This window comes from Amborella trichopoda, chromosome 11 (genome assembly GCF_054954075.1).
Source record: "Amborella trichopoda isolate Santa Cruz 75 chromosome 11, AtrichopodaSantaCruz75HAP2 v2.0, whole genome shotgun sequence".
In the NCBI taxonomy this organism is placed as follows: domain Eukaryota; kingdom Viridiplantae; phylum Streptophyta; class Magnoliopsida; order Amborellales; family Amborellaceae; genus Amborella; species Amborella trichopoda.
The window spans coordinates 37,325,616-37,337,512 of record NC_142346.1 but is presented as its reverse complement, the minus strand read 5'-3'; the positions used below and the strand labels follow the sequence as shown (position 1 = coordinate 37,337,512).

The window sequence follows — 11,897 nt, the reverse complement described above, 5'->3', positions numbered from 1 at the left end:
TATTAGTGCGACTTTAATAGAAGACTGGATTGTCAAGATTTGGTGTCAAAATAATTTATAAAACAAAAAATAAAAAATAAAATAATATGAAAACTTCACATTGTGATTAGGGCAATCGTAGACCTCCATAAAAAATGGACGGTTGGATAAAGGGAGGATAGAAAGGCCAATTTCCCCCTAAAATTTGGGGATGTAACCCCTGCGTCTTCTCTCTCTCCTATCTTGCTCTACCCATCCCCCTTCAATCTGTTTTATCTCCCTTTCTCTCTCTTCCCTTACTCCCCACTATCCATGTTCCCCTTTCCTTGCGTCTTTAAACACGGCATTCTGCAAAGCTTTTTGCAGTGGTTCTAACTTTGAGATGTGTCTGTTGCTCTTCCCCCAAAGTTAGGGGTGAGGCAAATTATTTCCTTTTCCTTTTATTTATTCATTATTAATTTTTTTTTTTTGCAATTTTCTATTTTTATGGTTTTTGAGCTTTTGCTTTTTTGTTTCTTGATTTCTGTTTTGTATTAGTTTAATTTGTAGATTCAGCTGGTTGAAGTGGCTTGATTGATGAAAATTCTCAACTAATGTGTCATGAAACGTCAAGAAAATTCTTTCCAAAAAATTAGGACCATTTATGATATATGGCTGTTGTTGTATTGAATGTATATGATTTACTTTTCATTTTCTCAGCATATAATTTTTTTTGGGGTAGATGATTCTAGATTTCATTAAGTTAATAATTAAAAAAAATAAAGTGCAAGGCTATACCTAAATCGTTAACAGGGAGAATTTATTTACATTTAAATAAGATTCATCCAATGTCCTCAAAAGCCTGAAACTTTGATGCTTTTTAGTGTCTCTCTGAGCCATACATCTTACCATGGCACTAATCTTCTTTATGTTATTGGATGATCATTAACCTCTTTTTAGTAGACAACATAACACTATTGCAGAATGTTACCTACAAGCAGAACCAGTGAATGAGTTGAACTGTTTTCCGATTGAATTCCTGGGTTTTGAGTCAAAATATTATTGGCAATTTGTTCTGCCTTTGTTTAGTTGGTTATCTACTATGTTCATTCTACCATAACTTGCTAATAAGTTGAGTAATTTTATCTGATATATACTTGATATTGACAAATGCATGGGTGACAACCAGTGGGGAAATATAATTGGTCGTTCCCTATGACAATGAAACAACATTTTGTTGTAAGTTCATTCAAGACTATTTTTACTTTCAAATCTATCTCTTTGACAAATATGTACATCGTCCTTCTATTTCCTTAAAGAGAGAGCCCCATGTAGCTATGATGTAAACCATTTTGATGTTTGTAAATGTCCATGTGTGTGCGTATTTTGATTGAGAGAGGGTGGGAGGAAAGGAGGATTTTTAAATGCTTGGCATTTTATTGATTAATAATCAGATGTGGGAGTGCAGGGCGAAGATTGTTGGTGAGGTTCTTGTATCCATCCATGTCCCATGGATGGGCCTAAAGAGAAACTCATATACTGGTGAACAGGTTGAGTCAACGGTGTGTCAATTGCAAGCAATTGTGTTCGAAATTTGAACATCACCATTGAGAGGCTTGATGCCATTCCAAGGAGTGATGTCAACAGGGCGTGCTTTGCCATATGTTTTCCTTTCCATTGCAGAGTAATTCTATGATTATGTCTGCAAGTCAGTGTTTTTGGACTCAGCTGAGTTACTCGGCCTCGGCCTCTGATCAATTCGAGTTTGCCTCAATTTATTAGTACACCTCCCTGGAAATAGGGAGGTGGCGCTCTCTCTCTAAGCAAGAAAATTCTGTTTCTTTCTCTCTCTAGCCGGGGCCTCTCTCTCTCTCTGAATTACACCACTGGAGCGGCGCCTCCTTTCTTTCTCGCTCTAAATCGCCCTGCTGGGCAAACTGCCTTTCTCTCTCTAAAAACAGGGCATCACCCTTTAGAGAGAGAGAGGGGAATTTTTTTGAGTGTTGAGTGCAGCAGAGGCTGAGATGTGTGGCCATGAACATCCCATCTCAAAGTTCTGAGTTCCTGCAGATATCCTCCACCACTACTGCATGCATCAACACCCTCAATCAAATATCAAAGCCCTCGCTTCAGGTCTCTCTCTCTCAAAATTTTGCCTTCTCCATTGCTTTCTATTCTTCCCCATTCTACACTATCGAATACCCTCTATATCTCATAGTCTTTAGGTGCGGGTGCGTTGCTGGGAGCGGGAGCTGGCTTGGGCCTGCAGAACCGTGGATTGCTGGAACTTCCTTGTGGTCAGGGTTGTCGTCAGTACCATCCTATATCAAGGGAGCACAATCCTTGTCACAGGGGAGCGCAATCATTCTCTCTCTTCCCCTCTCTCTTTATTCTTCCCCATTCTTCAGGCCTCAACAATGGCTCCATTTGAGGCCTCTTCAAAATTCCAGGGGCAAGAGACACGTCGCCAAAATTTGGCCCCAAGCTCTCCCCTCTGCTCACGTTCTCTACCCCCTCTCTCTCCTGGGCAGGTGGGGTTTTTTGCTTTTTATTTTTTGACCTTAATGCTTTTATGGTGATGTTGGCCGAGTTGGAGAGGACTCGGCTGAGTTACTTGGCTCCGGCCATGGGCAAGTACCTGGCCCAAGTCAAGTTAAAATAGCATTCCTCCAAGTACTGAATTTCTTCATGGTTTTCTTTCTGTAATGTGATTTGAAGTTTTAAACAATTCAATGAATTTTGGAGCATGTATGTTTGTTTATCACTATAGCATATAATCATGAACATATGGCCTGTTCCAAACAAAAATCTCTCCAGTGTCCTCTCCTCCCAGCTCCACATCTCCCTCCTGATTTCATGTCACATCTCTCTCTCTCTCTTTCTTTCCTCTTGTAAAATACTGGTTACTTTGAGTGCAAGCTAGGATTTAACAAAATAGGTATATGATCACAGTTTGGAGATTATCACAGTTTATTCTATTTCTTGGGGTAAGAAAATTGTTGTAATTTTCAATATGTCAGGAATTTGTTGGTCTTGTTACAAAGACAAGTAACGTGTTTTTGGCAATTTCATATGTAAATAAATGAGGCAGGACATAAATGAGTCAAAAAAAAAAAAAATTCAAGTGTTTTTCTCTTTTTGTAATGCCATTACTTATGTAAGTAAATAAGATGAACTAGGTAAAGAGTTATACTTGTTTGCTCTGGCCATGAGTTTTGGTAGTTGTGTCAAACTGAGCTTTCAAACAATTATTTTTTGTTCAAACAATATCTGTTGTGCATGGTATTCAGAAGTAGCAGTATCACTACTTTGCAAGATTTATAAATTGGATTTAGTTTAGTTGCTTAATATCTTTTGATGGACTAGAAATCATGTTCTTGATGCTTCAAATTTCTGTTTCAATGTCATGATCATTTAATGTTACAGGAGATAGAAATATTATCTTATAACCTTTTCTTGCAAATGATGTCATGGAACTATGTTATTGTCCAGTGTTTAAAAAGTGCCCCATTTCAACTGAGACATGGGCAAGTTACTTGACTGGGGTGGCCTGCCGAGCCTGGAACAGATACCTAAAAGTACCCTGTAAAGTACTCAGGTAAGTACTTTACAAACTCAGATGCCTATTATGAAACTCGGGGTGATTTGTCCGAATTTCACAGTACTCGGCTGAGTCGCTATAATACTCCCCTGAGTATTGTATATTTTTAAGTTTAAAAAGAGGGCTGGAAATCCACCTTCTTTTTTTCTTGGTTTCTTCGATTTTGAGGTTTAGGTTTGCCATGTTTAGCTAGAATTCTGTCCTCAATAAGATCTTAGCATAATTTATCTATTAAAAAAATCGATTTGAGAAAATAAATCTGATCTGATTTTATTTTTTTAGATAAAAAAGAAGATAGACCAAGATTTTGATTGATTTTGAAAATTGCAATTTCTTCTCAGTAGATAGTCAATCTTTGAAATCCGATCCCCAATCCTATGTTTGTATTCTTGATCCAACCATAGGCTTCACTTTGAAGAAAAAAAAAAAAAAAGAAGAAAAGACGAAGAAGTCAAGCTGGATTTGAGAGATTTGAAATTTGGAATTACTTTTCATCCAAATTTTTCAAGAGCTTGGATCTCTTAGATGAGAACTTGAAACTGAAAACTGATTTGCAGGTTTTGATTGGGGTTGTTTGAGGAAGCTTGACCAGGGCTTGAGGCATAATTTGCATCTAGCTTGAAGATCAGGGGATTTTCGAAGACACCTAGGTTTTCTTTTATTTTGTAATTTAAATTCAAAATTTTGATTTACTTTTTACTAAATCAAATTCAATTGTTCTGTAATTCATTTAAATATAGTTTTATGTCATTTATGATTTAAACTTAAGTACCCTTTTTGCAGATTTCCTGTTCTTCTCAAGCGAAACATCAATTTTATTCTCATTCCATGTTTCATATAGTTTTTTATTTTATACCTTTTATTTTTTTTTATTTTTTGTGACCTTTCTGAATTCTTCAATTTTTTACAACTTTTCCTTCATTTTACGTTTTTTACCCCTTTTTATGGCTAGGGCTTTACTTGAGTGAGTCCAAGTCCGCTCAGCCGAGTCACTCAGCTTGGGCAGGTGCCAAGTACATTGCCTGAGCAATGTTAGAATACTGTACTTGTCTATTTAGTTCTCATATGATAATTACTTATGTCATGCTTATGTTCTATCATTTGCATCTAGCATAACATCCAGATTCAACATCTGCATATTGTTTGGTTCATTTAACAGATCTTGCATGCTGTATTACATATTATATATACTGTTAATAAAATATATCTACTCGTGAAATGTTGCATAAATGTCTACAACCTGCTGTGTCTATTAGGTCTTTCAATTTTCGACTCAGGGCTCAGTGGTTGGCATGATTTTTAGGCAATTCTTTCTTTCTTGTTTTGAATGTATTAAGCAATTCTTATGATGTATTATAAGAAGCAAGGATCTTAGGAGCTAAATGATGAAGATAGGAAACATTGATGGGCTATTTTTACTTTTGGGAAACTGAAATTTCAATTAGGTGGTTAACCATTTTCTCAAAAAAAAAAAAAATTCAATTAGGTGAATTAAATAAAGGTTAGTTATGAGTAAGCTACAAGCCCGTGTTGCAATTCTATATCAAATGGTTATTAGAAATAGGTTGGGGAAAGGCAGCGTTCTGGTAATTATAATTTATAAATCATCAAAACAATGAACAATGGGAACTTATTGAAAGAAGGCAACAGTTGGCTTTCTTTCTAGAAGAGTCCAACGATGTATCTCTCTCTGTAGAGTTTCCTTGAGTTAACATGGCCTTTGGACATGTGACACAGTTGTTACCACATAGCAATAGGCCTCGGCAGTGCAATGGTGGTGTAATGAAGCTATAAATAGTGGGCATTGGTTAGAGCTTAGGCAGTGTGGATCAAGTGATCGAGCAAGTGAGAGTGAGTGGTAGAGAGAGAGAGGGGGAGTGTAAGAGAAAGAAGAAAGAGTAAGAATGTTTTAGGTATTTGAGTGTAGAGTGGCTTGAGAAGTGGTGAGAATCCATTTACTGAAGAAAGAGTGAGAGTGTGTATTGTAGAGAAAGTGAAAGTGTAATGAATGAAGATGGAAATGGAATGAGTATGCCTTGTTGCATTGGGTCTTCGACCAGGAAAAGGGGAGTGGGGAGAATAGGGCCATGGGTCAGGTCAACATTTGCGAATTACGACAAGGAGCTAGAGCCTAAAAAAAGTGGGATGTGTGAATTTTTTGAGCTGGGATATAGAAAGTTGGCAGGCTATCTGCTGAAATAGCCCTTAGTGGATGGCTCGCGGTCTATTGGTTGTCCTAAATCCTAAACAAGGGGGCACCATTAATCATGATACCAAATACTATCTTTCTGAACTCTTCATCTATGAAGGAGTGTATGAAGAGATTTTCAAGGTGTATTGGTGTGGCCTTTTTTTTTTTGTTGGAAAAGGTGGTGTACTGGTGTGACATTGACACACCATATCAGAAAGGACAATGATATAACATATAGTTAACAGATTTCCACCCTTAATTCTGGTGTAGAGTTCATATTGCATAAATACATGGGGCTATATGAAATATGAGGGTTGTGACTGTGTGAAACATCAAGAAAGTTAATACCAGTTCCACCACTAGCAGAGATGGTTGGATTGTCAAGAAAGTACCAACTTCACCATTATCAGAGACAGTTGGATAGCACTACCCTTGTATATCCAATTTGACTAAATGGACTGGCCAGCATATGAGCAAGTGTAAGTGGTTTCAGTTGATGACCCCGCGGCAATAAGAGGAACAAGTCATGCCACTAAAAATTATATTCTTCCTCATTCATGTATGTGTTTCTGTTTTTCTGTAATCTTGTATCAAGATGATGCATAGGATTTCACAATGGATGACTGTTAGTTATCAAAAATTGGAGGAAAAACGGTTGCTACTACGCACTAAAAATAGCGTAGGAATAACTTCCAAGTAATAATTTTCTATATACTCAAACTAAATAGAAAGAAGAAGAACAACCAAGATGAGGTGGAAGAAAAACATTCGTTAAAGAAAAACAATAACTACTAACTTACAACAATAAGTGCTAACCAACTAGTAGTTCAATAACTTCTCATTACACAAAATTACAAATTACAACCTCACTACATCATTCATTATAAAATAAAATAAAGATTAATATAATTTCTAGAAAATAGACTTTAACATCGTTAACACTCCTTCTTAAAGTGATTTTCTAGAGAGGAGATCATAACTGGCTCTTAAGTGTGATGTGATCATGTCTATCACTTCCTGAAATCGAAAATCTGGTCATTTGACAAGCCATCAAGGATATTCGCAAATTCCATCAAGGATGGCTGCATAGCCCACCTTTGAATAGAGGTAATATTGGGAATATACTCCCTCTTTAACCCATGAGTGATGTACCACTTCATTCGTGCCGCCGAAATAGGTTTTTTCAGGACAACATGAGATCTCCAAACAAAGATCCCTGAGTTGAGTTCCCAACTCAACACTTAAATCATTCAACCTTTCACCTGGATCCATCTTAGAAAAGACAACCGATCTTCTTCACCAAGGGAGTCAAGACACATCACCACCAACCTTGTGGCTCTAATACCATTTGGATAAAGACGGAAGCCACAATATCGGAACAATCCACTTCTCAATTAGTGTAAAAATATCACACTAGCCTGAGACTCACAACCAAATAGAAAGAAGAAGAACCAAGATGAAGTAGAAGAAAAACATTCATTAAAGAAAAACATGGGGTACACAAAGGCATTACAATCTCGACACCCAAGATTAACCTTGATACATGTGACCCAATTTTCCCACAATACACTATCTTTAAATAGAGGTTCTTACAACCATATTTACTACAATAACTCATCACTCACAACAATAACTACTAACTTACAACAATAAGCACTAACCAACTAGTAGTTCAATAACTTATTATTGCAGAAAATTACAAATTACAACCTCACTACATCACTCATAATAAAATAAAATAAAGATTAATATAATTTCTAGAAAATATACTTTAACAATTTTAACAGTTGTTCATCTAGTGCATTTCTAATTTTAGTTATATGCTTGCAATTATGCCCAAGCAATATTTGGGCCGTGTTAGATTAGCTTGGCTGGCTGTTTTGTAGTACTTTCTCAAATTGCAGTACAATTACAAGTATTGATTTATTATCCTTGTCCCAAGAATACTACAACAACCTGCATTCCCTTGGTCATATCAGAGCTGACTTATAATCTGAAATTTGGGAAACCTGGGTAAGAAGATGGAAAAGGGTCCTATAGATTGGTTTGATGATGTGCTTATGATTTTCAATCCGAAATGTTGAAGAAGAGAAAAATATCAACAGACAGCAGCATTTGTAAGCTGTAAATTTTCTATATTAATTCAATACAAGTAAAAAATCTACAGGCACAATTGACTGTATGTTTGTACAATTACTTTTTACCTCCAATGTTAGCCATCTTAGTCTCCATATAATGTACTATTATTGTACTGTTACTCAATGCATTGGGAGTGCCTGCTGTGGTTCAGTCTGCTGCTGAAATGAGGGCATCCACCCTCACGTTTTGCATTTAAAACTAGCAATGTAACTTTTGTTTTGGTTTCTTGATGCTTCCTTTGTTGAATGTGAATGGGGCTTTCTAAGATGCGCTGAATTTCTTGAAATTGTTTGAGCATTATTTGCTTTGAAGTTGCATCTTTGTTACTAGAGATCTATAGTTCATGGATACCAAATTTCTGAAAAGCTTGTAAGCTTCTTTTTTGGGGTTGAGTTGTTATGTAAGATTTTTTCACTAGAGTTGGTTGAGTGATATATTGGTATATCTTATGCAGGCTAGAGCTGGACAGATTATGAACAATCTTAATGGAAAATCTCACCAAAATGATACCATTTTAAAGCTCCAAAGATACACCGTATTACAAGAGGAACTGCGCACATGTTCACAGTTTCTATGCGAGGGGTGAATGCATAAGATGTCCGAATGTCCATATAGGCATGAATATATTTTGAAAATACATTATGATGTACATTAAGCATGAACGCTATTACAGGTTATGTCAAAACTTTAAGGGGTTTGTTTCTTTGACTGTAATAGAAAAGAGAAAGGTGATGTAGATACTTATTGAAGAAATGTATTTTAAAGTAAAAATACTCTGGAAAATAACTGACCACTATTATTTTTCATTGTTGAGGGGAATGACCGATTAGATCTTCCCATTGTTTGTCACCCATATATTTATCTTCTTGTTATATCCTCTCAGTCCATCAGTTTCGCCTGACTATCAATCTCAAGAAAGCAGCAACAGCTAACTAATCACCTTTGAGAGTAATATCAGGACTCATATCACCTAACACAAATTTGTTATACTGGTCACAAACTCCCAATCAACTCCATTTCCCCAACCTTATACAACTCTAGGACGAAAAAATATTGTTGGGATCTCTAACTACAAAAAATTTTAACTCAAAAAATAGTTCAAATCAAGCTGATCTATAAATATGAAAATCTTGAAAATGGACGGTCGAGATAATGTGTTTTTTTTTTTTCTTTTTTTTCACATCCAAATATCTTGAAATGATTGATCGAAAGATTTTCCAATGTCAAAATAGCATATTCTGATGGAGTTTTGAGTTGCACTTTTTTCTATAATTTAAGGTGGCAACCTTATATAGAATTTTTAGAAAAGCATAATATTACCAACCAATTGCCAGCTAAATTTTAAAAAGAGAGAATTTGAGGTGGCTAAGAGCCTTAGGAAGAGAGAGAGAGGGAGAGAGAGAGACGGGAAGGGATCTTCAAACGGGAAAAGAGGTCTTATTAGTGCCGTTGTACAAAAAATTTGGGGAAATTATTTTCCTTGCTTTACAGCCCCTAAGGAACTAATTGAAATTCCGATTGATGTATTAATCTCCTAAAAAAGGGTTCAGGGTGACTTTTTGGAGATGGCCAAAAAAAAGAAAGAACAAAAAAAAGAAAAGTGAAGAACAGGGACAAAGGTGAGACCTCTTTTCTTTTGTGGCATTTTATTTGCAAGTGAAATTTAATGTGGCATGAACTTCCAGACTTTCAACAAAGAATAATTTTAAGAAATTATAAAAAATATACCTTTTTTTAAGATGATTAGAAATAAATCCCAAAATTTTCAAAACCTCATCTATATCCTTTTTCTGCTTTTGTATTTTTTTACTAAAATAACTTTCATGGAAGTATTAGGTTTGTGAAGATCATGGTTACTCCAAAATCGTGATGGTCGTTGAGGGTTCAAATTTTGTTGGTATGGGGCTTAAGTCATCATGATTTTATTAGGACTACTATCGCGGTTCTTTAAATGTCGTGATGCTTGAAAACTTAAACCCAATACAACTTGGCTTAGAACCCATCACAGTTCTTTTTAAGTGTTGTGAGGCTTCAAAACTTAAACCAAATACAAATTGGCTTAGAACCTGCTGTGACCATCACACTTCTGGTTCGACCATGATGCCTTCACGAATCCAAGACTACCGTGAAGGGTATTCTCATCAAAAAACACAAATAGCGGTAAAACATGTATGAATAAATGAGGTTTTGAAAAATGTAAGATTTATTTCTAATAATCTAAAAAAAAAAGTATATCTTTTATAATTTCCCAATAATTTTCTAATTTTGTTTATAGATAATCATGTTTTATTTCTGATATTTAAAAGGGTTTCATATATTTTATTTTTTACAATCAAGTCTTAGTTTTTGAGAAAAATAAATTTAATTTTATCTCCTTTTCTATGCATTACATTAAGCTCAATTTTAGTATGTCTAAAGTTCTCACTATCATATACCTATAAAAATATTAAAAATAATTTGATATAATAAAATTAGCAAACTACTCCTAAATAATACGGGAAAGCTTTCTATGTTCTCCCTACAACATAGAAGTTCTATCCTCCCCCTACCATCCAGTCGTCCATTTTTTATCAAGAGAGCCACTCACTGTTTGATCTTAGATCAGACGTCTCAAAGTATTTTATTTTTAGTTTTTTTAATAAAATTTTTCTAAATATAAAATTTGGTACGTGCCATCTTCTCATTAGGGCGCACTTATAAAAAATATTAACAATAATTTTTTGATAAAAAATAATAACCAAAATACCTCTTGAAAATTTCAGGGGTATTTTGGTCATTTATTTTATTGAATATATATATATATATATATATATATATATATATATATATATATATTTTATTTTTATTTTTATTTTTATTTTTCTTTTTTTTTCTTTTCTTATTTTTTTTTTGTTTTCGTTTGTGCATGTTAATAGAGGAATGGGCATCCAAAATTTGGTGTCAAAACAGTTTATAGAAAAAAAATTAAAAATAAAATAGTGTAGAGACATGACATTGTGATTGGGGCAATCTTAGCCCTCCATTAAAAAATGAACAGTTGGAAATGAGTTAGGAGATAAATGGAATTATTAGAGAGAGCTACTAAAGAGTGTAAGGACATGTTTAGAGAGAGAAAGGCGTTATAGAGAATTAGAGAGAGAAAAACACATTATGAGTGTGTGAGGATTTAAAGGATGAGAAGGCCCAGGATTAGGGAGAGAAATGGCATGGTAAGAGAGTTAGAGAGCCAAAGAGCACAGAGAGAAACAAAGGTAAAAAAGTTACAACTACAGAAAGAGAAAGACCACAACTAGAAAAAGGTGTTAGATAAAGACCATAATTAAAGAGAGATAGAGTATGGTTAGAGAATTAGAAAGAGAGAGAAAGGACGTGGGAAAAGGAAAAAAAAAGTGAGAAGCGAACTTCTTGAAAAATATGATAAGCAAACTTCTATAGTGGATAGAAGCTAAAGGTTTCCATTTTTTGAGAACGTAAAACTTCATAGAGCTAATTTACTATAACACTTTTTGTCAACAAATGATGAAGTGTTATAGGAGATTGGAACTTTCAACTTTTGAAGTTGGAAATTCCAGTTATTGAACATTCTCGTGATAAACTATGGACTTGTTAGGGCTGGCAACTGGCACTGGCAACATGCCTGGCTTGTGCCAAGGAGCCTAATCCATACAAGGCCAGATGCGCCTTGACGTAGGTATAGATTAAAAAATAGAAGAAACAATAAATAGGGTTGGGTTGTGCCATGGTCTGGCTCGTGTACCTGTGGAGCGCTCGGGCATATCATCTTCCATTGGAGTTTGATTTATTGTTGATTTATGAAAAGCTATCATAAATATACTTTTATTTTTATCTATCTAGAAAAAAACCCTTAACTTTATAAACCTTGTCCACATCCTTTTTTTTTCAATTTTAGGTTTTTTTTTACCAAAATAACCTTCACAGTAGTCTTATCTATCGTAAACCCATTTTATACGACATTTTATATATGGGTAAAAAGTTGAAGTATTATTA

At 34.9% G+C, this 11,897-nt stretch overlaps 1 long non-coding RNA gene across 1 annotated transcript; it reads left to right on the top strand.

The window, feature by feature from the left end:
* Positions 1 to 119: 119 nt before the first annotated feature.
* Positions 120 to 8,672, top strand: LOC105420853 (uncharacterized). Its single transcript, XR_966753.3, has 3 exons — positions 120 to 393; positions 3,451 to 3,556; positions 8,344 to 8,672. It is a non-coding gene; the product is annotated as an uncharacterized LOC105420853 (long non-coding RNA).
* The last annotated feature ends 3,225 nt before the right edge of the window (positions 8,673 to 11,897 follow it).